Source organism: Somniosus microcephalus, chromosome 9 (genome assembly GCF_052327205.1).
Source record: "Somniosus microcephalus isolate GS21.2 chromosome 9, FLI_Smic_1.0, whole genome shotgun sequence".
NCBI lineage: Eukaryota > Metazoa > Chordata > Chondrichthyes > Squaliformes > Somniosidae > Somniosus > Somniosus microcephalus.
The window spans coordinates 122,045,134-122,071,407 of NC_140995.1; the positions used below are offsets into that span (position 1 = coordinate 122,045,134).

Sequence of the window (26,274 nt, forward strand, 5' to 3'; positions counted from 1 at the left end):
TTGGCGAGTTGCTGCAGTGCATCTTGTAGATGGTACACACTGCAGCCACAGTGTGCCGGTGGTGGAGGGAGTGAATGTTGAAGGTGGTGGATGGATGGAGTGCCAATCAAGCGGGCTGCTTTATCCTGAATGGTGTCGAGCTTATTGAATGTTGTTGGAGCTGCACTCATCCAGGCAAGTGGAGAGTATTCCATCACACTCCTGACTTGTGCCTTGTAGATGGTGGAAAGGCTTTGGGGAGTCAGGAGGTGAGACACTCGCCGCAGAATTCCCAGCCTCTGGCCTGCTCTTGTAGCCACAGTATTTATATGGCTGGTCCAGTTCAGTTTCTGATCAATGGTAACCCCCAGGATGTTGATAGTGGGGGATTCAGCGATGGTAATGCCATTGAATGTCAAGGGGAGATGGTTAGAGTCTCGCTTGTTGGAGATGGTCATTGCCTGGCACTTGTGTGGTGCGAATGTTACTTGCCACTTGTCAGCCCAAGTCTTGCTGTATATGGACACGGACTGCGTCAGCATCTGACAAGTCTCAAATGGTGCTGAACAGTGTGCAATCATCAGCGAACATCCCCACTTCTGACCTTATGATGGAGGGAAGGTCATTGATGAAACAGCTGAAGATGGTTGGGCCTAGGACACTGCCCTGAGGAACTCCTGCAGTGATGTCATGTGATTGAGATGAATGACCTCCAACAACCACAGCCAACTTCCTTTGTGCTAGGTATGATTCCAACCAATGGAGAGTTTTCCCCTCGATTCCCATTGACTTCAGTTTTGCTCGGGCTCCTTGATGCCACACTCGATCAAATGCTGCCTTGATGTCAAGGGCAGTCACTCTCACCTCACCGAGTTCAGCTCTTTTGTCCATGTTTGGACCAAAGCTGTAACGAGGTCAGGAGCTGAGTGGCCCTGGCGGAGCCCAAACTGGGCGGCAGTGAGCAGGTTATTGCTGAGTAAGTGCCGCTTGATAGCACTGTCGACGACACCTTCCATCACTAATTCATGAGAGTCTGTTTTTGAAGAAAATTACACTTGACACAGCAAACAGAATGTGCAACTATCTACTTAAATATAGCTGCCTCAACATAAACTTAGAATCCCTGCTATACATTAATGTTTAAAAACTGTTTCACCACCACCAATAAGCATAGGTAAAATAAGGTGAATTTCCTGAATGGTTCAGTGGGTAATTGGTGGGGTGGGGTGGGGGAGCATTACAAACAAGAAAGGCTGCTAGTTCAATCCTGACTTGTGCTGAATAAGCCAGTCACAGTTGGGCAACAAGTAGGGATATTACCATTGACCCCAGTGCTCCCACACTAGGGAGAAGAAATTTCAGTTAAGCAACCACGCCCAACTATCAGGTGACATCTGCTGGAAAATGCACATGTTGGGCAAAAACCAAATGTTTCCTTTGTTAAATGTGTCACCTTTATTTACATGACATTTAACATACCTCAGGAACACCAACTATAAATTAACCAAAAAGATTGGATGGTGCAAACTAAAGATATTCTTTACTAAAAGAATCTAAAAAGACCTTTGGAAACTACTGCTATTACACAAACTTAAAGAAACTGAATCATACTGCACAGGAGGCCATTCGGCCCATTGTGCCCATGCCAGCTCTTTGAGAGAGCAATGCGATTAGTTCCACCCTCCTGCCCATAGCCCTACAAATTTTTCCACTAAGTATTTATCCAATTCCTTTTTGAAAGTTATTATTGAATCTCCTTCCACTACCCTTTCAGGCAGTGTATTCCAGATCATAACAGGCTGCATAAAAAGTGTGTTCTAATGTTGCCTCTGGTTCTTCTGCCAATTACCTTAAACCGGTGTCTTCGAGTTACCGCCCCTTATGCCATTGAAACAATGTCTCCTTATTTACTCTACAGCTCGGTCAAGTCTCCCTTCAACCTTCTCTACTCTAAAGGAGAGCAACCTGTTTCCCTAGTCTCTCCATGTAACTGAAGTCTTTCATCCCGGGTACCATTCTAGTAAATCTCCTTTGCAGCCTCTTTAAGGCTTTGATATCCTTCCTAAAATATGATGCTCAGAATTGGCCAAAATACTCCAGCTGGGGCCTAACCAGGGTTTTAAAGGTTTAGCAGAACTTCCTTGCTTTTGTACTCTATGCCTCTATTTACAAAGCCAAGGATCCCATATTCTTTTTTAAACAGCTTTCTCAACTTGTCCTGCCACCTTCAAAGACTTGTGTACGTACACCCCCAGGTCCCTCTGTTCCTCCACCCTCTTTCAAAATTGTACCATTTAATTTATATTGCCTTTCCTCATTCTTCCTACCAAAATGAATCCCTTCACACTTCTCTGCATTAAATTGTATCTGCCATGTTTCTGCCCATTTCACGAGTCTGGCTATGCCCTCCTGTGGTCTGTTACTATCCTCCTCACTGTACTACATTTCAGAGTTTCATGTCATCTGCAAACTTTAAAATTATGCGCTGTTTATCAAAGTCCAGGCCATTAATATACATCAAAAAGAGCAGTAGTCTCACCACCAATCCCTGGGGGGGTCACCACTGTCTACTTCCCTCCAGTTTTAAAAACAACAATTCACCACTACTCTCCGCTTTCTGTCTCTTAGCCAATTTTGTATCCATGTAGCCACTGCCCCTTTAATCCCATGTACTTCAATTTTGCTAAGAAGTCTATTATGTGGTACTTTATCAAATGCCTTTTGAAAGTCCATATTAACATCAACCCTCTCCATTATTTCAAAGAACTCAAACAAGTTAGTCAAACACAATTTGCTTTTAACAAATCCATGCTAGCTGTCATTTATTAATCCATATTTTTCCAAGTGCCAATTAATTTTGTCCTGGAATATTGTCTCGAACAGCATCAACATTAAGCGGACTGGCCTGCAGTTTCCAGGTTTATCCCGCCCCCCCCATTTTTGAACAGGAGTGTAACATTTGCAATCCTCCAGTCCTCTGGCACCACTCCCATATCTAAAGGAGGATTGGAAGATTGCGGTCAGAACCTCTGCAAGTTCCACCCTTATTTCCCTCAGCAACCTAGGATGCACCCCATCCAGACCAGGTGACTTTTCTACTTTGAGCGCTGCAAACCTTAAGTAACTCCTCTTTATCTATTTTTATGCTATCCAAATTCTCTACCCTCCTCCTTTACTGTGACATCGGCAGTATCCTCCTCTTTAGTGAAGACAGGTGCAAAGTACTCATTTAATGGCCCAGTAATTCGGGTCCCAACGCGCGAGTACGGAAGGGGTACTCACGCGTGGGCCCGATGGAAGTGCCGGTTTTCAGGATGCACAGCGCATGCGCTGAAAACCGGCATTTCCTGTCCTCTGAACCAAGGGGTTAAGAGGCGGAACGCGTGCGACGTTTCAGGCAGCGCGCGCGCGCTGAAATTCCTTTTTTTGTAAAGAGTTGCCCATGCGTAAAGGCCTCCGGTTTTTACGCTTGAAAAAACCAGACGTAAGTACTTAGTTTTACAGGTAAGTGGTCTATTAATACAATTTAGAATTTTTTTTCAAACAGATTTATTATTTTTAAAGAATTTACAGTAAGGTAAGTGTATTTTTAGGCCCGATTTGTTAAAAAATTATTTTTTTCAAAAATTTGATTAATTGTTTAAAATAGTTTTTTACAGTTATTCATAGTTCATTTATTTATTGGGATTTTTTTTAAACTTTTATTTGTAGTTTAAGTGCTGTTTTGGGCGCCCTGAGTTTTCATGAGTTTGACAGTTCTTACTATCAAACTCATGAATGAACTTTTGCAACCTCCCATTGGTTGCCCAGTGCCCACGTGATCCCAGCCGGCTCATCAAAATAACTACGCTTTAATTCCGTTTAAAACTACTTTACATTCTTCAAAATAATATAAAAGTATTTAAAACTTTATAAAAGTTAGCTAAAGATTAATAAAAATACAAAAAATTTATTTAAAATGCTGCTCTGCATGTGAAATTGCTTTTCAGCTTGTGTTAAAAATTGGGGGCGTGGCCTATCGTAAGGAGACCTCAAGGGGCGCGTCTAACTTAGACTCCGCGCTCGAGGCTTCGCGCTGGCTGCACTCCTGGGCGGCGTGACGTCAGACGCTGCCCGGGAGTAATCAACTGAAAAAAGGAATTCTAAGCGTCCTGGGAGCAGAACGGCCAGCGCGCAGTGTAAGTGCACATCAGGGGCTTGCACGCGCGGCAAGCCCCCAAACCTAATTTCTGGGCCATTACCTCAGCCATGTCCTCTGCTTCCAGAAGATAATCTCCTCTTTGGTCCCTAATTGGCCCCACCCTTCCTTTGACCACCCTTTTTTTTATTTATGTTTATAATACTTTCGGTTTCTCTTAAGTTACCCGCTAATCTATTCTCATACATTATATTTGCCCCTCTTATTTCCTTTTTCAGTTCTCCCCTGTACTTTTTGTACAGGAAACTTTCTGGTATCCGACACTGGCGGGACCGAGCTGGTGCCGTTAGATCAAAACTGCCGTATAATCCAGCCCTAATGTTAAAATATAGAGCTTTTCAGCTCCGTGTGAATCAACAAACCCTGTTGCTTAGCAACAGCTTCAAAACAGTCGGCTGCAGCTGCAAGCGTCTCGAGCTGAAGCTGTTGCTTAGCTACAGACCTTGCAGAGCCTGACTGGGGGAAAAAAAAGCAACGAGAAGTAAAAAAACTTATAGAAAACGGCTCCTGAATTTTGCCGGCAGATAGAGCTTTCCAGACTTTTAACCTCCGGTTAAACGAAAGTTTCCTGTATTCAGCTTGGTTCTCCACTGAATTATGAACCTGACATTTATCAGAAGCCTCCTTTTTCTGTTTCATTTTAATCTCTATATCTTTAGTCATTCAGGGAGCTCTAGCTTTGGATACTCATCCTTTCCCCCTCGTGGGAATATGTCCAGTCACTACCCGAACTATCTCCTCTTTGAAGGCCTCCCATTGCTCTGTTTTATTGAAACAATTCATTAAAAGAGCTTCACATAATCATTCACTTTTATTTAATCAGCTGCTTAATTAAAGCACAAAAACAAGGACCCCCACAACTGCTGTGCAAGGTAGCTTTAAATACATGGGCTACTTCACCAATAGTGCAGCGACAAGCTGAAGAGGAAGCTGGGATGTAAAGTTGATTCTTGGTATTAGGCACGGAGTCTGGATAACTTCAAACTGCTCCATTGAAAGAATAGGATAATTTTTGGAACCACACAACGCTATTAAGGACCTACAATGTACGGGCTACAGCTGGGATTCGTCACTCACCACGCGCTGGATTTGAAACAGTACAGTCTAGATTGGTTTGTGTCTATTACTGAGGCAAACCTGGCAATTCATGGGCTGGCATCAGAAAAAAAAACCAGAAAGCTGTCAGATTGTCATAAAACACAACCAATTCACTCATGTCTTGCGTGAAAGAGAACCTGCCGCCCCTTCTCAGTCTGGTGTGCATGTGACCTAATTTGCACACTACATGGTTATTTCTTCATAATTTCTCAAGTGGTCCAGAAAGTCACTCAGTTATAATTATATAGCTACTCACGAAGGCAGCTCACAAACCTTCTCACGGTAACTAGGTATGGGCAGTAAATGTGATGTTGCCAGAGTTGCCTACATCCAGAGAATCAGTATTAAAAAAAAGCTTTGGCAGTGTAGCACATCCTGCAAATTGCGGTATTGGTCACATGTAGTGAATTTGCTGCCTAAACACTGCAATTTTGCATATAAACCTTCTCGGGTAATGAAACGGTCAGTTTCTGAATTGATCTGAGCAAAACATCAATTGCTGTACTGATGACTCCACTTTGGCCAGATAGTCACCCAATGTAAATTACACATTAATTCTTACATTTAATTTTATGTACTTCCAGTGGGATTCCACGATCCCAATGTGAAGTATGCATCTTTCAGGTCAACAGCAACTAGTTAGCTGGCCTGCCATACTGGCCATCTTTAGCTCATGTCCAGGCTGAAATCTGAGGTAGGCTGCTACATAGAAGTAAAACAGTTTCATAGAGTCATACAGCACAGAAAGAGGCCCTTCGGCCCATCATGTCTGCACCGGCCATCAAGTCCTGTCTATTCTAATCCCATTTTCCAGCAGTTGGTCCGTAGCCTTGTATGCTATGGCGTTTCAAGTGCTCATCTAAATGCTTCTTGAATGTTGAGGGTTCCTGCCTCTACCACCCTTTCAGGCAGTGAGTTCCAGATTCCAACCACCCTCTGGGTGAAAAAGTTTTTCCTCAAATCCCCGCTAAACCTCCTGCCCCTTACCTTGAAACTATGCCCCCTGGTTATTGACCCCTCTACTGAGGGGAAAAGTTCCTTTCTATCTACCCTATCTATGCCCCTCATAATTTTGTACACCTCAATCAGGTCCCCCCTCAACCTTCTCTGCTCCAAGAACAACAACCCCAGCCTGTCCAGTCTCTCTTCATAGCTGAAGTGCTCCAGCCCAGGTAACATCCTGGTGAATCTCCTCTCCAATGCAATCACATCCTTCCTATAGTGTGGCGACCAGAACTGCACACAGTATTCCAGCTGTGGCCTAACTAGCGTTTTATACAGCTCCATCATAACCTCCCTGCTCTTATATTCTATGCCTCGGCTAATGAAGGCAAGTATCCCATATGCCTTTTCAACCACCTTATCTACCTGTACTGCTGCCTTCAGGGATCTATGTACATGCACACCAAGGTCCCTCTGATCCTCTGTCCTTCCTAGGGTCCCACCATTCATTGTGTATTCCCTTGCCTTGTTAATCCTCCCAAAATGCATCACTTCACACTTTTCAGGTTTAAATTCCATTTGCCACTGTTCTGCCCATCTAACCAACCCGTCTATATCGTCCTGTAGCCTGAGGCTTTCCTCCTCGCTATTTACCACTCCACCAATTTTCATGTCATCTGCGAACTTACTGATCATACCTCCTACATTCATACCTAAATCATTAATGTACACTACAAACAGCAAAGGACCCAGCACCGATCACTGCGGTACACCACTGGACACAGGCTTCCAGTCACAAAAACAACCTTCGACCATCACCCTCTGCCTCCTGCCACTAAGCCAATTTTTTGGATCCAATGTGCCAAATTGCCCTGGATCCCATGGGCTCTTACCTTCTTGACCAGTCTCCCATGTGGGACTTTGTCAAAAGCCTTACTAAGTCCATGTAGACTACATCAACTGCACTACCCTCATCCACACATCTAGTCACCCCTTTGAAAAATTCAACCAAATTGGTTGGACATGATCTCCCCCTGACAAAGCCATGCTGACTATCCTTCCCTCTCCAAGTAGAGACTAATTCTGTCCCTCAGAATTTTTTCCAATAATTTCCCTACCACTGATGTTAGGCTTATGGCCTATAATTCCCTGGTTTGTCCCTACTACCCTTCTTGAATAATGGTACTACGTTGGCTGTCCTCCAGTTCTCTGTCACCTCCCCTGTGGCCAGAGAGGTTCTGAAAATTTGTCAGATCCGCTGCAATCTCCTCCCTTGCCTCACACAGCAGCCTGGGATACATCTTGTCTGGGCCTGGGGAATTTATCCACTTTTAAGCCCGCTAAAACCTCGAGTACCTCCTCCCTCTCATACTAATTTCTTATACTAATTTATTCAAGTAAATTACAATCCCCCTGCCTGATTTCTATGCCGACATCGTCCTTCTCCATAATGAAAACAGATGCAAAATATTCATTTAAAACGTCACCTACATCTTCCAGCTCTACACACAGATTGCCACTTTGGCCCCTAATGGAACCTACTCTTTCCCTGGTTATCCTCTTATATAGAAACATAGAAGATAGGAGCAGGAGTAGGCCATTCGGCCCTTCGAGCCTGCTTCACCATTCAATGAGATTATGGCTGATCATCCAAATTCAGTACCCTGTCCGTGCCTTCTCCCCATATCCCTTGATCCCTTTAGCCTTAAGAAATATATCCAACTCTTTCTTGAATGTACTTAATGAACTGGCCTCCACCGCCCTCTGTGGCAGAGAATTCCACAGGTTCACCACTCTCTGGGTGAAGAAATTCCTCCTCATTTCAGTCCTAAATGTCCTACCCCTTATCCTTAGACTATGACCCCTGGTTCTGGACTCCCCGACCATCGGGAACATCCTTCCTGCATCTAGTCTGTCCAGGCCTGACAGAATTTTATAGGTTTCGATGAGATCCCCTCTCATTCTTCTAAACTCCAGTGAGTATAAGCCCAATCGACACAGTCTCTCCTCATACGTCATTCCTGCCATCCCAGGTATCAGCCTGGTGAATCTTCGCTGAACTCCTTCCATGGCAAGAACGTCCTTCCTCAGATAAGGCGACCAAAACTGCACACAATACTCAAGGTGCAGTCGCACCAAGGCCCTGTACAACTGTAGCAAGACATCCTTGTTCCTGTACTCGAACCCTCTTGCTACGAAGGCCAACATACCATTTGCCTTCTTAACCACCTGCTGCACCTGCATGCTTACCTTCAGCGACTGGTGTACAACACCACCCAGGTCTCTTCGCACTTCCCCTTCTCCCAATCTATTGCCATTCAAATAATAATCTGCCTTCCTGTTTTTGCCACCAAAGTGGATAACCTCACATTTATCCACATTATAGTGCATTTGCCATGTTTCTGCCCAATCACCTAACCTGTCCAAATCATACTGGAGTTTCACAACATCCTCCTCACAGCATACCCTCCCACCCAGCTTTGTGTCGTCTGCAAATTTGGAGATATTACATCCAATTCCCTCGTCCAGATCATTAATATATATTGTGAACAGCTGGGGTCCTGGGACCGATCCTTGCGGTACCCCACTAGTCACTGCCTGCCACTCGGAAAACGACCCGTTCATTCCAACTCTTTGCTTTCTGTCCGCCAACCAGTTCTCTATCCAAGTCAATACCTTGCCCCCAATCCCATGTGCCTTAATTTTGCACGCTAATCTCTTATGCGAGACCTTATCGAAAGCCTTCTGAAAGTCCAAATACACCACATCCACTGGTTCTCCCTTATCTATTTTACCAGTTACATCCTCAAAAAATTCCAGTAGATTAGTCCAGCATGATTTACCTTTCATAAATCCATGTTGACTTTGTCCGATCCTGTCACTGCTTTCCAAGTGCACTATTACATCTTGCCCTTAATATACTTATAAAACACCTTGGGATTTTCCTTTATTTTGCCCACCAGTGTTTTTCATTCCCCCTCTTCGCTCTCCTAATTTATTTTTTTTAAGTACCCCCCTGCACTTTCTATACTCCTCTAGGGCTTCCACTGTTTAGTCCTTTGTATCTGCCAAAAGCCTCCCTTTTTTTCCTAATCCATTCTTGTATATCCCTTGACATCCAGGGTTCCCTGGGCTTGTTGGTCCCACCCTTGACATTTACAGGGACATGTTGGCGTTGTACTCTCTCTTTCCTTTCTGAAAGACTCCCATTGCTCTGATGTGGATTTTCCTTCAAGTAGCTGATCCCAATCCACTTTGGCCAGATCCTGCCTCCTCATATTAAAATCGGCCTTCCCCCAATTTAGAACCTTTATTTCCGGTCCATCTTTGTCCTTTTCCAGAACTACCTTAAATCTCACCGAATTATGGTCACGGTCACCAAAATGCTCTCCTACTGACACTTCTGCCACTTGCCTGGCTACATTCCCTAGAATTAGGTCCAGTACCACCCTCTCTTGTAGGACTTTCTACATGCTGGCTCAAAAAGCTCTCCTGGATGCACTTTAAGAATTCTGCACCCTCTAAGCCTTTCACACTCTGACTATCCCAGTTAATGTCCACAGGAACCACCGTCAAAAGATTCAAACAAGTTTGTCAAAACAATCCAAAACATCAGACTTTAATGGCTACCAAAAGTTGCTGACTTCTTTCCCCCTCCGGGATTTGATTACTCTTGGATAAATGAGAGTTTAGATTTGTCCTTTTTAAAATATGAACCTTGACATCCAGAGACAGAGAGCGAGCGCGCGCGAGAGCTACAAAGACCGCGCGAGAGCTACAAAGACCGCGCGAGAGCTACAAAGACCGCGCGAGAGCTAGATACAAAGACAGCGCGAGAGCTAGATACAAAGACAGCGCGAGAGATACAAAGACAGCGACAGTGAGAGAGAGACAGAGACAGCAGGGGTGAAGGTAATGGCAGAGATGGGCAATATTCAGCAGGCAAAATAACAGTCTCGTCAATGTATGAGATATGACAAGAGGAAGCAGTTTACCAAAGTTCCACACGGCTGGGCTTAACTTGGAGTGGCAGTTGGGAAGATAAATGGAGTAGAGGCTGGATGGGCACAAGGACTTGCAAAAGCCAGAGAGGATGGCTTGATTTTGCTTATATTAAGCTGGAGAAAGTTTTGGCTCATTCAAATCTTAAAGTTAGACAGAGACTGGGAACGGTTGTACATTGATTGGAGAAGCAGCGAGGTTGAGCAGAGTGTCCTCAGCATTCACGTGAAAATTGATCCCATACTTCCAGATGTTGCCAACAAGGGACAGCATGTAAACGATGAAGGGGGGGTGGGGCAAGGCTGAAACTGCGAGGTACGCAATATGTGATTGCCTTGAAGGCAGTGTAATGTCCAATAAGGCAAGTAGGAGTGGAACCAGAAGCAGTGTCATGGAGATGGGCCGTGGAGGAGAAATGCTCAAAGTGGGTGGAGTAGTTGAGACAGGAGATAATGGCCCGGAACTTGTGATGGGTAATAACAGCGAACAGTGTTTTGCTGTTATCACCCCTTTGAAACTGACAGAAATCCTGAAGTTGCGACCAGTCATTCACTGCTCCGACACTGGCTGCGCTGTGGCACTCCCATCCCACAGCCAGTAATGTGTAATCTGTGAAATCAAGGAAACGGACAAAACTACTTTTCTGTGGTAATATTGCTGTTAAACATCCAGTTAAAAGTTAGACCCTTATGGATCAGGTGTAACTGGGGTTTTAACAGCGTATTGACTGCTTAACAAATGTAATGGCCCTGAAAAACTAATTTTAATTTTGGTGTTAAATTTTTATTTTTATTAAAATGGATAAATTTAAGAAACTTTAAAAAAATTAATTTTTTAAAAAAGTTTGTACATCTTTATTTCAGGTTTATCTTCACCCCATGCGAGAGCCACAATCTTTGTTTTGCTCTGTAACATTTTTAAAAAGTTAGAATCAATGAAGCTTATTCACTTCCTGGCTCTCGGTCTGTGAGAATTCTACATTGTGATTGGCTGCTTGTCAACATCACAGCAACTCGCGCGATGGGATTCCCACTACACTACGCCGATTTCAACTGCACGTTAGAAAATCCAAACTTCTCGCCACAGAGATCGCAAGATCTTTGTGGGAAGCTTACTTCAAAGCCAGCAGCAAATGCCTTTGCTTTGCCGCTGACTGCAAATTATGGGCCATTATACTTTACATTACAATAACCCACATTAACATCCAGCTGCCGTTCCTAAATTCCACAGCAGTCAAACAGACTTGTACACACACTTCTTCATTGGGCAAATGTGGTATTACTCAAAGCAGTCTTCAAATTTCCTATTTGGTATACAATACAAACAAAGATGTATATACATCTAAATTATCGGAGAATAAGTGAAATAATTCTTCCAGCGTTTCGGAAAGAAAAATGTGTCAAAGGACCCAATATATAATTTATCACCCATAATACACAAGTATAGAAATGCAGAAGTATGATGTTTCCTGTACTCCTCTGGATTTCAATGAAACTTTTTTTTAAAGTTTCACAAGTGAACAGAGTATTTTCCCCCGTAAAAGAAGAAGAGTTCAAATGACTGCAATGGTAATCCTGAACTGGGGGTCACAGCGATTGAATGGTCTTTTCCAAGCATAAGTACGACTCTCCCGATTGCTCAGTGAGTAGCTGGCCATTCAGACTCGGAAGGTTTTATGCTTGTAGTGGGGGAATTACTGCTCCTGATCAGAATTTAGCAATCACTTCTGGAAGTGCACATTTGCTGGCAGTCAGGCGAGCACAGGATTGAACTCGTCAGCCATTTAATTAAGCTCTCCTGACGAGATGTCCAAATGTTTGTTCATTCTACCAAATAATCGTCAAAAAAGTTAAAACATCTCCTGCCAAATTTATACCTCCTGCCTCACCACAATTTATACCATGTGCAGAAATGATTACCATGGTGACTACACCCAAATCATTCCCCATTTTTCTATATCTGCCAAGAAACACTCACTCATTGTGTACTCAATTCTTGTATACAACAAATATTACTCCTGCAAAGGTATAGAACAGAGTACTGAAGGTGGATGAAGAAAACCAACAGGCAGGTTCTCATCTTAAAGACAAATTACTTATTAAGTAAATCAAAGATCTGAAGCCTGCTGCAGATGCTATAATTTGGAGATTTATTCACCTCATTTATAAAAGGTCCACAATAAGGAACTCCTGGAATTTTTGGAAGGAAATATTGAAACCACGCTGGGCTAAAATTTCTATGATGCTTTTCATCTGAAGAGCCCACCTCTGGATTATAGGCTGTCAAACTTGGGAACAGATCTATGTGGTCCCCGAGTAGATGCCAGAGAGTCCGAGCGATCATCAGATTTCAATCCGCTACTAGAACATTACTTCTGATTCTGACAAATATTTCTGCAATGATAGCACACTTTTCCTTCAGGCATCAGATGGTTTCTTTTCAAAGCCAGAACTTGAGGTCCCTGGGAATGTGTCCAAATTTGCACAGAGCACCCCATTCAGAAAAGCTTGAAAATCACTGTTCTAGCCTGGCGTAAGAAGTTGAACAGGCTTTGCACCATTTTTCTTCTGTACAAACAGAAAGAGGCAGTCTTCCATTAAAATTTACATTACTGGATTACACAGTAGAAGCAGAGACAAAAAAGGTACTACTGTATATTTCAAAAACACTGAAGCCGAGTGATCAAGTAATTTTCACCGTTCCTTGGAAAACAAGTTTTACTCCTTGGGAAAAGCGGCTTTGTTCCAGAGTCTGTGAGGGCAATGAAATTCTTGACTAAAGACTGCTTATAAACACCAATTAACTGTTCCAGTTTGTGTCTAGATTTCAGCTCCCAGATAACTGTGGGTTAATGCAACATGTAGTACAATACTAAGCCACACAGACCCTAAAAATCCAAGATTCAATCTTGTACTATCCTTAGTTAGGTAATCTTTGTCAGCTTTAGGAAGTTACATTTTGTCTCAGGGTCCCCAAGGGTACATTCACATAAATGTAATGATAATGAAAAGCTGCTTAACTTCATACCAATGCTACAGCTGCTGTGCAAAAGGAGCTGTAATCTAGAATAAGGCCTCACCTGAGACCAGAGCAAAGAGGAGTGAAACTCCCAAGAGACCGTCTCACTCTGCTTTAAAGTTGGTTCGGGACTCGCCTCCCGATTTGCACTCCACAAGTTTAGTGTTGGTGCGAAGGAGAGACAGCTACACACCAACACAATTACTGTAGTGTGAATGTACCATACGTTAGCTACATTAAGAGGAGAAAAAAGGCTGAAGTCCCTGCGCCTATTCACTATCTGGTGCTATGAGCTGGAAAAATACACATAGCTGGACATAAAGATAAGGATGGAATTGGGCACAGCTGTGCAGGTGACAGGATTTATTGATTAAATCAGCACAACCTGTTGGACTGTACACCAGCATTGGCCACAGCCTTCAGGAAAGCGCTAAGAAAAAAAACTGGAGGCTATGGGGAAGGGCATTAGGGAGAGCTATTTCCTGGATATTCCCAAGAGAAGCTTTGTTACCCAGAGAGTGGGTGCAATATGGAACTCGGTACCACAAGGAGTAGTTGAGGCGATTAGCATAGATGCATTTAAGGGGAAACAAGATAAACACAGGAAGGAGAAAGAATAGCAGGATATGCTGATTGGGTTAGCTGAAAAAGGGTGGGAGGAGACGCATGTGGGGCATAACCACTGGCATGGACCTGTTGGGGCGAATGGCCTGTTTCTGTGCTGTAAATACTATGTAACATGAGGAGAAAAATAAGCTGGTTATGGGCTACATGTACTTAATGTACAAAGAGGTTTATCTAGAATAATTTAATGCAATATTGGATTCATGTTTGAAATTCTGCATTAAATATTGGGAAGACTGACACGAATGTCTCCGCCACAAACCCCGTTCCCTTGTCACCGACTCCATCCCTCTTCCTGGCAACTGTATGAGACTGTTCACAACTTTGCCGTCCTATTTGACCGAGCTGAGCTTCCAACTCCATATTCTCTCCATCGCCAGGAACGTCTGGTTCCACTTCCATAATATCGCCCATCTCCGCCCCGCCTCAGCTCACATGCTGCTGAAACCCTCATCCATGCCGTTGTTACCCTTAGACTCGACTATTCCAATATTCTCGTAGCCAGCCTCCCATCTTGCACCCTTCATAAACTTGAGTTCATCCAAAACTCTGCTCCACGTGTCCTAACTCGCACTAAGTCCCATTCATCCATCATCCCTGTGCTCACTGACCTACATTGGCTCCTGATCCAGCAACACCTCAATTTTAAAATTCTCATCCTGGTTTTGAAATCCCTCCATGGCCGCACTCCTCCCATCGCAAACGTCCTCTAGCCTTACAGCCCTCCGAAATCTCTGCGCTCCTCAAATTCTGGCCTGTTGCGCATCCCTGATTCTCTTCGCTCGACCACAAGTGGCCGTGCCTTCAACTGCCTAGGCCCCAAGCTCCAACTCCCTCCGTAAACCCCTCTATCTCGTTCTCCTCCTTTAAGACACTCCTTAAAAAGCTACCTCTTTGACCAAGGTTTTGGTCACCTGCCCCAATATTTCCTTGTGTGGCTCAGTGTCAGATTTGGTTGAAGTACACTCCTGCGAAGCGCATTCGGACCTTCTGCTATGTTTTGTCGTCGACGTCGACAAGTCCAAAAGTGAGATTTCCTGGAATCATTCTCAAGGTGGAGTTGCATCTTTATCCGTTAATCTGCACACGTTTTTGCCCCAGATCATAATTGTTAAACAACTATTCCCCATGTCAGGATTGTTTGGTGCTCCAATAGGTCCACTGTAATTTCAGATTTTCTCTCCCCAATGATCATCCTAGAAACACTTAACTTAGTATATCGCCCAAGTCAGGAGAGGCAATATAACAATTTTAAAGCGGGTGAAACAACAGAGACACCTGGGGGCGCATGTACACTAATCCTGGAAGGTGGCAGGGCAAGTTGAGAAGGCCATTAAAAAAAGCATATGGACCCTTGGCTTTATTGATAGAGGCAAGGAAGTTATTCTAAACCTTTATAAAACACTTGGCTAGGCTTCAGCTGGAGTTTTGTGTTCAATTCTGGGCATCACACATTAGCAAGGATTTCAAGGTCTTAGAGAGGGTGCAGAATAGATTTACTAGAAGGTTCTCCTTAGAGCAGAGAAGGTTAAGAGATTTTATAGAGCTGTTCAAAATCAAAAAGGATTTTGATAGAATAAATAAACAAACTGTTTCCAGTGGCAGAAGGGTCGGTAACCGGAGGACACAGGTTTAAGGTAATTGGCAAAAGAACCAGAGGTGAAATGAGGAAAAAAGCTCACGTAGCAATTTATGATGATCTGAATGCACTGTCTGAAAGTCTAGTGAAAGCAGTTTCAATGGTAAATTCCAAGGAGAATTGGATAAATAATTGAAGAGAAACATTGTAAAGGGCTATGGGAAAAGAGCAGGGAGTGGGATTAATTGGATAGCTCTACCAAAGAGCCGGCACAGGCACAATGGGACAAATGGCCTCCTCCTGTGCTGTATCATTCTACGATTTCTATGATTCTAATTGTCTTGGGACATTGTACTACATTAAAGGTGCTATATAAATGTAAGCTGTTGTCCAAGTACAGGTGGAGGTTTAATATCTAGTTGCTTAATTACAAACTTGAAATTTTGAAGAATTTAAGGGGAAAGACATCATGCTATTAACATAGAATTGGTAGCCACAGTGTTACAAGGTGCTTTGCAAGAGGGTTTATGTTTTTACATGAAAAATAAGGAATCCCAGACTAACCAATCAAGAGATGTAAAACTTTTGCAAAGGTTACGATACCACAGGAGGAGCTGCTCCCATGCCCAATAATCTCACTGCCCTCAAATACCAACAACTTAAGAAAAGGAAATTGAATTTACTATTCAGGTCATGACCTTGAGGGAGGTGGTGGAGTTAGTAAAAGTAGCCATTATTTTTTCCATGTAAAAATTAAGCTAAGACAGTTCCACAAGCTATCACTATAGAAGCTGTCCATTGCTTGCTCGAAGGCTTGGCTAACAAAAAGCTTGTGCAATTTCATTCAGTGATGTAGCTTACAGTTGCAAGTCTATGATGCAAAGTGTGGTCACTCTGCACTTTTCCCTCCTCATTATTACAGGCAATTATCAGTGAGCAAAATCAGCCCACTACCAAGAAAGCAATTGCTTAAACTGTACTGGCAATGCCCTCAGGCAAGTTTTATCTACATACAGATACCTATTGGATTCTTGATACAACATGAAGCTACTTTCAAAATGCTGAATATGGGATTCCATGATTTTTTTTTGGAGAATGGAGCAATACTCAATGTATGATTAAGTAACCTCAGCCTTGCTTAACTGGAGTGGAGAATTGACCACCCAAAGTCCCTTTTAAATGCTCGGGCTTTACATCCCAGAAAAACAAAGGCAACTGGAGACAGTACAGTGATACGGAGAGGCTGATTTTCAAATAATGCCTACAAAAATGACTTTTTTTTAACCCTTCTCTTTCTCCCCCCGCCCCAAAGGCATTGCCTTTTATTGGGGTACGGCTCCACGGGTACCAGAAGCCTTCCAGTTTCTTGCACAAATGCCCATGCTTCTAAGAGTCTAGATAGTTTAAGACAGCAAGCTATTAAACTGTGGAGGGCATCACAGTCAAGTCCAATCCTGTCCTCACTAGAATCCACAACCATGTTCTACCAGCAAATATCATTGTATAGTAATTAGGAGCTAGCATTTCAAGTATTTGTTGTCCTGATGGCAACTCTACTTTTCATTTCTAATATATGGACAGTTTGACCACCATCTAAGCCTTACACAGTCCTCTTTCTTGCATTTCAAATTAAATACACTTGCTGATTTCTCTTTCCAAGTTGCACTAAGCATAATTGGAAAAAGCACCGAGAGTAGCAGGGGCACAGAATGTACTCTGGGTGGGGGACTTCAATGTCCATCATCAAGAGTGGCTCAGTAGCACCACTACTGACCGAGCTGGTCGAGTCCTGAAGGATGTAACTGCCAGTCTGGGTCTGCGACAGGTGGTGAGAGAACCAACACGAGGGAAAAACCTACTGGACCTCGTCCTCACCAAACTACTTGCCACAGATGCATCTGTCCATGACAGTATTGGTAGCAGTGACCACTGCACAGTCATTGTGGAGACGAAGTCCCGTCTTCGCACTGAGGACACCCTCCATCGTGTTGTGTGACACTACCACCGTGCTAAATGGGATAGATTCAAAACAGATCTAGCAGCTCAAAACTGGGCATCCATGAGTGCTGTGGGCCCTCAGCAGCAGCAGAATTGTATTACACCAAAATCTGTAACCTCATGGCCCGGCATATCCCTCACTCTACCATTACCATCAAGCCAGGGGACCAACCCTGGTTCAATAAGGAGTGTAGAAGAGCATGCCAGGAGCAGCACCAGGTGTACCTAAAAATGAGGTACCAACCTGGGGAAGCTGCAACACAGGACTACATGCATGCTAATAAGCACAGGCAGCATGCTAGGGACAGGGCTAAGCAATCCCACAATCAACGGATCAGATCAATGTTCTGCAGTCATGCCACATCCAGTCGTGAATGGTGGTGGACCATTAAGCAACTAACAGGAGGAGGAGGCTCCATGAATATCCCCATCCTCAATGATGGTGGAGCCCAGCATGTGAGTGCAAAAGACAAGGCTGAAGAGTTTGCAACCATCTTCAGCCAGAAGTGCAGAGTGGATGATCCGTATCGACCTACTCCCGAGATCCCCACCATCACAGAAGCCAGTCTTCAGCCAATTCCATTCACTCCACGTGATATCAAGAAACGGCTGAGCACACTGGATACAGCAAAAGCTATGGGCCCCGACAACATCCCAGCTATCGTGCTGAAAATTTGCGCTCCAGAACTAGCCGCACCTCTAGCCAAGCTGTTCCAGTACAGCTACAACACTGGCATCTATCTGACAATGTGGAAAATTGCCCAGATATGTCCTGTCCACAAAAAGCAGGACAAATCCAACCCGGCCAATTACCGCCCTATCAGTCTACTCTCAATCATCAGCAAAGTGATAGCGCTGTCGATGACACCTTCCATCAAGCAGCACTTACTCACCAATAACCTGCTCACTGATACCCAGTTTGGGTTCGGCCAAGACCACTTGGCGCCCGACCTCATTACAGCCTTGGTCCAAACATGGACAAAGGAGCTGAATTCCAGAGGCGAGGCGAGAGTGACTGCCCTTGACATTAAGGCAGCATTTGACTGAGTGTGGCGTTAAGGAGCCCCAGTAAAACTGAAGTCAATGGGAATTGGGGTGGGGGGGGGGGGGGGGGGTCGGGGAACTCTCCACTGGCTAGAGTCATACCTAGCACAAAGGGAGATGGTTGTGGTGGTTGGAGGTCAATCATCACAGCCCCAGAACATCGCTGCAGGAGTTCCTCAGGCAGTGTCCTAGGCCCAACCATCTTCAGCTGCTTCATCAATGACCTTCCCTCCAACATAAGGTCAGAAAAGGGGATGTTCGCTGATGACTGCACAGTGTTCAGTGCCATTCACAACTCCTCAGATAATGGAGCAGTTCATGCCCGCATGCAACAAGACCTGGACGACGTTCAGACTTGGGCTGATAAGCGCAGGTAACGTTCGCGGCACAGAAGTGCCAGGCAATGACCATCTCCAACAAGCAAGAGTCTAACCACCTCCACATGACATTCAACAGCATTACCATCGCCGAATCCCCCACCATCAACATCCTGGGGGTCACCATTGACCAGAAACTTAACTGGACCCAGTCAAAGACTAGGTCTTCTGCAGCGAGTGTCTCACCTCCCGACTCCCCAAAGCCTTTCCACTATCCACAAGACACAAGTAAGGAGTGTGATGGAATACTCTCAACTTCAGAAGAATGAGAGGCGATCTTATTGTAACATATAAGATTGTGAAGGGGTTGGATCGGGTGGATGCAGGGAGGATGTTCCCGATGATGGGTGAAACTAGAACTAGGAGGCATAGTCTTAGAATAAGGGGCTGCTCTTTCAAAACTGAGATGAGGAGGAACTACTTCACTCAGAGGGTGGTAGGTCCATGGAATATGCTGCCCCAAAAAGCTGTAGAAGCTACATCATTACATAAATTTAAAACAGAAATAGACAGTTTCCTAGAAGTAAAGGGAATTAAGGGTTACGGGGAGCAGGCAGGAATTTGGACATGAGTCTAGGTTCGGATCGGTCATGGCCCTGTGGGTAGCGGAGCGGGCCCAGGGGCCGTGTAGCCTGATCCTGCTCCTATTTTGTGTGTCTAATTCTGTTAGATTCAGGAGATGGTTCTGTGATAGTGGATTGGCGGTTAGGATCAGATCAGCCATGATCTTATTGAATGGCGGAGCAGGCTCGAGGGGCCGATTGGCCTACTCCTGCTCCTATTTCTTATGTTATGTTCTAACTTGCCTGGATGAGTGCAGCTCCAACACCACCAAAGAAGCTCGACACCATCCAGGACAAAGCAGCCCGCTTGATTGGCACCCCCTCCACCACTGGCGTACCGTGGCTGCAGTGTGTACCATCTACAAAATGCACTGCAACAACTCGCCAAGGCTTCTTCGGCAGCACCTCCCAAACTTGTGACCTCTTCCACCTAGAAGGACAAGGGCAGCAGGCGCATGGGAACACCACCACCTCAAAGTCTCACACCCTCCTGACTTAGAAGTACATCGCCGATCCTTCATCGTCGCTGGGTCGAAATCCTGGAACTCCCTACCTGACAGCACTGTGGGAGTACCTTCCCCACACAGACTGCAGCAGTTCACCACTGTAAAGTCTGTGTGTTCTAGTTGTAATTAATAACACACAGACTACAAGATTAAAGTTCAACAGGTCTTTACTGGTTGGAGGTCAGGACTATACTAAATACAATCTTACTACACAGTGCTTATATACCGGTGGTCACCACCGGTATTACGTATACAGCAGCCAGAGAAAGTAGTACATCTCTTAAGGTGGAACAGGCTTAAGTTCTAAGGTGGAACAGGTTACATACACCACAATCCTCCCTTTTTAGCTTAATAGTCATATCCCCATTTAACATAACATCATAACATATATACATATATAACTTCAGGTATAAACAGTTCAAAGGTTCAGTCTCTCAGGAGGCCTTCTGATTCGGTCTGGATAATGCCTTTCAGTGGTCTCTGATTCTTGTTGCTGAGGTGACTCTTCTTGTTGGTTTCCTATGTATTGGACGTCATCATCAGGTACAGTCCCTGCCGAGGTAGATGCTTCAGGTTCATTAACGTCTTCCACAGTTGTCTCTGTCGCAGCCATGGGTTCGACCCTTGCTCTTGATTCTACCAGTTGATCCGCATGACGCCTTATCACATTGTTACCAATATCTACTGTGTACATCAGAGGTCCTTGTCTGGCCCGAATTGTTCCGGACTGCCATTTTTCGTTTCCATAGCCCCTTGCCAACACTGGTTGTCCTACTTCGAATGGACTTGTTATTAATATGCCGGAACTGTTTGTTTCCCACTTCCCTCTGCACATTTGGTTTTAACAAGTCCAACCTGGACCGCAACCTCCTGTTATAAAACATCATGGCAGGACTTTGGTTAGTCACTGCATGAGCGGCGTTTCGATACGCCATTAGAAAATTGTCCACCTTGTGCTGTAGCGGAATCTGATCATCGTTCATGGCCTTTATTGCCTTTTTGAATGTTTGGACAAATCTCTCGGCCAACCCGTTGGCCGCCGGATGATATGGGGCGGAGGTATAATGTTTCACCCCATTCTTCAAGAATTTTTGGAATTCTTCCGACACGAACTGTGGTCCGTTGTCCGAACAGATCTGTTCTGGCAATCCGTTCCTTGCGAATATTGTTCTTAACACCGCAATTGTCTTTTCTGAAGTAGTGGTATTCATCTTGATCACTTCTGGCCATTTGGAATGTGCGTCCACCGCAATTAGGAACATGGAGTCCATGAATGGACCAGCAAAGTCAGTATGTACGCGTTGCCATGGGGCTGAAGGCCATTCCCATGGGTGTAGTGGTGCGATCGGAGGTGCATTTTGCACTTTTTGGCACCCAGCGCAGCTTTTCGTCAACTCCTCTATCTGTTGGTCAATACCTGGCCACCATACATAAGCCCTAGCAAGACTTTTCATCTTAACTCCCCCCAGATGACCTTCATGCAGTTCTTTTAGAACTCTTTCCCTTAACTTGGGAGGAATAATCACTCTTGTCCCGTACATCAAAGTACCATGGCAGACGGACAGCTGGTCTCGCCTTGCCGAGAATGCCGGTAACAGAGGATCACCACGTGTTGGCCATCCTTTCACTGTCACCTCGTAGACTCTGGACAGTGTCAGGTCGTTCCTGGTTTCTCTTTCAATACTTGCATTGGTGACTGGTAAACACTCGATGATGGTCGAATGAAATAACTCAACAGGGCCAACTTTCGTCGTTTCTTCTTCTTCAGGTAGCAGCAGGCGCGACAGCCCATCAGCATTGCCATGCTGCTTCGTACCTTTGAATTCTATTTGATATTGATGTGCCCCTAGGAAAAGGGACCATCTCTGGAGACGCTGTGCTGTCATCACTGAAACACCCTTCTTAGGGTTAAAAATGGATACCAACGGCTGATGGTCTGTCAGAAGTGTGAATTTTTGGCCCTGCCGGTAATGATTAAACTTCTTCACTCCCCATACAAGGCTGAGAGCCTCCCTATCGATCTGCGCATAGTTGCGCTCAGCGGAGGTCAATGATCTGGATGCAAACGCGACTGGCCTTTCCGTGCCATTTGGCAACTTGTGTGAGAGTACTGCCCCAATACCATATGGAGAAGCATCACAAGCCAACCGAATAGGCAGTGTCGGGTTGAAGTGAGCCAACACTTCCTCCGAGGTGATCAATTCTTTGCTTTTGCGAAATGCCTTCTTACAGTTTTCGCTCCATTCCCATGGTACCCCCTTCTGTAAAAGAGCGTTTAGCGGGTGCAGTACCGTGGATAGATTTGGTAGAAATTTATGGTAATAGTTAATCAATCCTAGAAACGACCTCAACTGAGAGACAATATCCGGAGCGGGAGCCTTTACAACTGCCTCTATCTTGTCAGGAGACTTATGAAGCCCCTCCCGGCCAATGACATGACCACAGTACGAGATCCGCTTCTGGAAGAACTCACATTTCTGCCGATTAACTAAGTCCATACTCTTTCAGTCTGTTGGGCACCAGTTCCAAGTTTGCGAGGTGTTCTTCATCACCATCACCTGTAATCAGAATATCATCTAGGTAACATTGTGTGCCTGGAATTCCCTGTAATACCTGCTCCATGGCCCTCTGCCAAATTGCTGGAGCCGATGCCACTCCAAAAACCAGCCTATTGTACCGGTACAAACCTCGATGCGTGTTGATCGTGAGGTATTGGCGTGACTCTTCTTCAACCTCCATCTGCAAGTACGCCTGCGCCAGGTCTATCTTGGTGAAGTGTTTCCCGCCAGACAACGAAGCAAAAATATCCTCAATCCGCGGAAGCGGATACTGCACCGTGTGAAGCACCGGATTAACGGTGATTTTGAAATCTCCACAGATGCGAACCTTCCCTGGTTCTCCTGGCTTGTTGCTCGAAGGACGTTTCATAACGGGAACAATGGGCGTAGCCCACTCACTCCAATCTACCTTAGACAGTACACCTGAACGTTCTAGCGCTTCCAGTTCCGCTTCTACAGTAGGTCGTATTGCATAGGGTACGGGTCTGGCTTTAAAAAATTTTGGGTGTGCATGTTCATCAATCTTGATGTTTGCCGTAATTCCTCTGTGTTCCCAGTCCCTGCTGGAACACCTCTTTAGCGTCATCCAATATTCTGGACAATTGTTTAGGTTTGACATCTGTTTCCCCGGAATCTACCGTTAGTGCCTTCAAGGAGTGCCAGTCCATATTCATTTTCCTAATCCACTCCTGTCCCAGTAGTGGTGGACCTCCTTCAGGTAGCACATATAAGTCCATTACTTGGCTTTCTTCGCCCTTGTGGACCACTTTTACCTCTATCTTTCCGATGGGGTACACTCTTTGCCCCGTGTATGTTTTCAATATAATCTCCGTATCCCGTAGGGGAATATGTTGGAATAACCTTTTGTAATCTTTCTTATTCATGACCGTCAATGCCGATCCAGTGTCCAATTCCATCTTTACTTGGACTCCTGCTATCTGAAGAGTGACCCAAATTGTCTGGAGATCTGCATCCTTACCAACGTTGTGTACTCTTAAGCTACCCAGTTCATTACTGCTAGCGTCTGAATCTGACTTCTGTTCGGTCGAACTGTTCTTTGTCACCTTGTGTACCTTTATGTATTTTCCTTGCGGTGACTTTTTGTTGCTGGTCTTCTTTCCTGACCGGCATACTTTAGCTATGTGGCCAAGCCTGCCACACGTTCTGCATTCTTGGTTTTTAAACCAACACTGGTTCTGATCGTGCGTTGTCTTTCCGCAACGATAAAACATTTTACAGAACTCAAACCCAATTTATTTGTACTGAGTTCCGGTGACCGTAGCTGCATTACTGCAGTGCCTCTCGCTGCGGCTTCGTGTGTTGCTGCCATAGTGACCGCTTTCTCAAGCGTCAGCTCATTCTCCTCGAGCAATCGCTTTTGTGTATCTTCTTTTAATAAACCACACACAAATTTATCTCGTAGCGCCTCTGTCAGTCTCGTTCCAAATTGACACTACTTTGCTAGCTTACGCAATTCCATTAAATATTCAGCATTGCTTTCATCCTTCAGCTGCCTTCTGCTGTAAAATTTAAATCATTCCGCTAGCATCAGCGGCGTGGGGTTTAGGTGATTTTTCAGGACAGTAACAATCTCCTCGAACGTCTTATCCGCCGATTCATCTGGTGATAAAAGGTGTTTCAATTGCCCGTATGTCTTCGCACCCATTAAGTTTAATAATGTTAGTGCTTTCTCTTCATCTGGGATTTTATTTGCTTTACAATAATTTTGTATGCGTTCTACATACATAGCCCAATCTTCGATGTCGCTATCAAAGGTATTAATGTTCCCATGTTTAGGCATCATTGCAATTTAATTTATTTTAATTTTTATCCAAGATGGCGGCTTCCGCGCTCTTGTCTTCGTCCTCCGCCTACAAAATGGCGGTTTTCCCACGCTTGGCGGTCTTCACCCGTCCCCCGACGCTGTCTCCGCTTCACCGCGGCTCTCGCGCCTTCAGTTGCCCCCAGACGCTGCGCCTTTTTAGCCCGAATGCGGCCCGGCCCTTATCACCAGCCGCGATCGCTGTCCCCGCGCTGCGCCTTTCGGCCCGAATGCGGCCCGGCTCTTATCTCTGGTCGCGATCGATCTCACCGCCCTTAATCCTCCGTCTTCCCTCCCCGTCTGTACAGCCAACGCAGCCGACTTTCTGGTCGCGTCGCTGCCCGGCTTACCCACTACCGAGGTAGAAAGAAGATAGCTGACAGCCGCTGATGGAGGCTTCGAGTTCAGGATGTCTTCTGCACTCTGGTTTCTCGATGTCTGCCGCGCGACGTGTCTTCCAGCAGGGTGATGAGGGTGGAAGCCTCTCTTCGACGTCCGTTCTGTGGACGAAGCCGCCGTGGATATAACTGCCGCAGGGTAAGAATCTGACTCGTCGCCACTGTAAAGTCTGTGTGTTCTAGTTGTAATTAATAACACACAGGCTACAAGATTAAAGTTCAACAGGTCTTTACTGGTTGGAGGTCAGGACTATACTAAATACAATCTTACTACACAGTGCTTATATACCGGTGGTCACCACCGGTATTACGTATACAGCAGCCAGAGAAAGTAGTACATCTCTTAAGGTGGAACAGGCTTAAGTTCTAAGGTGGAACAGGTTACATACACCACAACCACCACCTTCTCAAGAGCAATTAGGGATGGGTAATAAATGCTGGCCTTGCCAGTGACACCCACATCCCAGAAACAATTTTTTTTTTTTTTTTTTTTTTTTTTTTTAATTACAGCACGTCAGGTGAGATTAACCAACACAGACCAGAATTGAGACTTTATAGATGCCCAATGTTCCTGTAATGTGGTACGTGATTAGTTATTGTATCAGCTCTCAGAGGAACCATGATCGAGTCGATTTGATCCAGAGCCTCACTATTTTGGCTCAGACTCTCTCTTGATCACATAGATCATCAACCTTTACAAATAAGGTAATAACAACAGAAAATGCTGGAAAAACTCAGCAGGTCAGGCAACATCCATGGAGAGAAATTTTTTGTTATTTCGGATTTCCAACATCTGCAGTATTTTGCTATTTTACAAATAAGGTCTCTGAAGCAATACAGGTAGACTACCTTTTATCCGAACTTCCGAAAACCGAAACCCTCTAAAAACCCAAGGTTTTTTCGTTCAGCGTAAGTCGTGCGCACGACATGACCAGAGTGGCGTACGACCCCGACCCCCACCGACGACCCCCGACGACCCCCCCCGCGCCGACCCCGACCCCCCCCGCGGACCCCCGCGCCGACCCCGACTCCCGCCAACCCCCTGCCGACCCCCACCCCCCCGCGGACCCCCGCCGACCCACCCCCAACAGATTTCCCAGTCTTATAAAATACCTTCCGAAATCCGAAATTTTCCGAAAACCGAAACACGGCTGGTCCCGAGGTTTTCGGATAAAGGATAGTCTACCTGTAATGACTAATGGGGGTAATCTTTAATCCTTCACACTGTAGGAAGGTAGACAAGGTGGGAGAATTTCTACAGTAAAATTCCCAAGGAGATTCACCCCAAAAGTGCCTTCTGTCTTGTTTTACACACTTTGTACAAAAATAAATTATTGCAGGACAACGGAGTATGACAGTTTAAAATCTTTAATGAAGCATCAGGTCTGATCTGACTCACAGCAGTACAGCACCATGTGGACCAGATGCAGTCAGGGCCCCCTGGGTCTTCTAAACAATAGCAGTCCTTACAGATGCCTGCAGGCCAATGACAACTCAGCATGTGATCACGTGAATATAATAGGTATTCCTTGCAGATGCCTGCAGGCCAATGATAATTCAGTATGCAA

At 45.0% G+C, this 26,274-nt stretch overlaps 1 protein-coding gene across 6 annotated transcripts in view; it reads right to left on the minus strand.

The window, feature by feature from the left end:
• cd2ap (CD2-associated protein) overlaps positions 1 to 26,274 on the minus strand; it is a 199,582-nt gene that overhangs the window by 77,711 nt on the left and 95,597 nt on the right. The window lies entirely within an intron of this gene.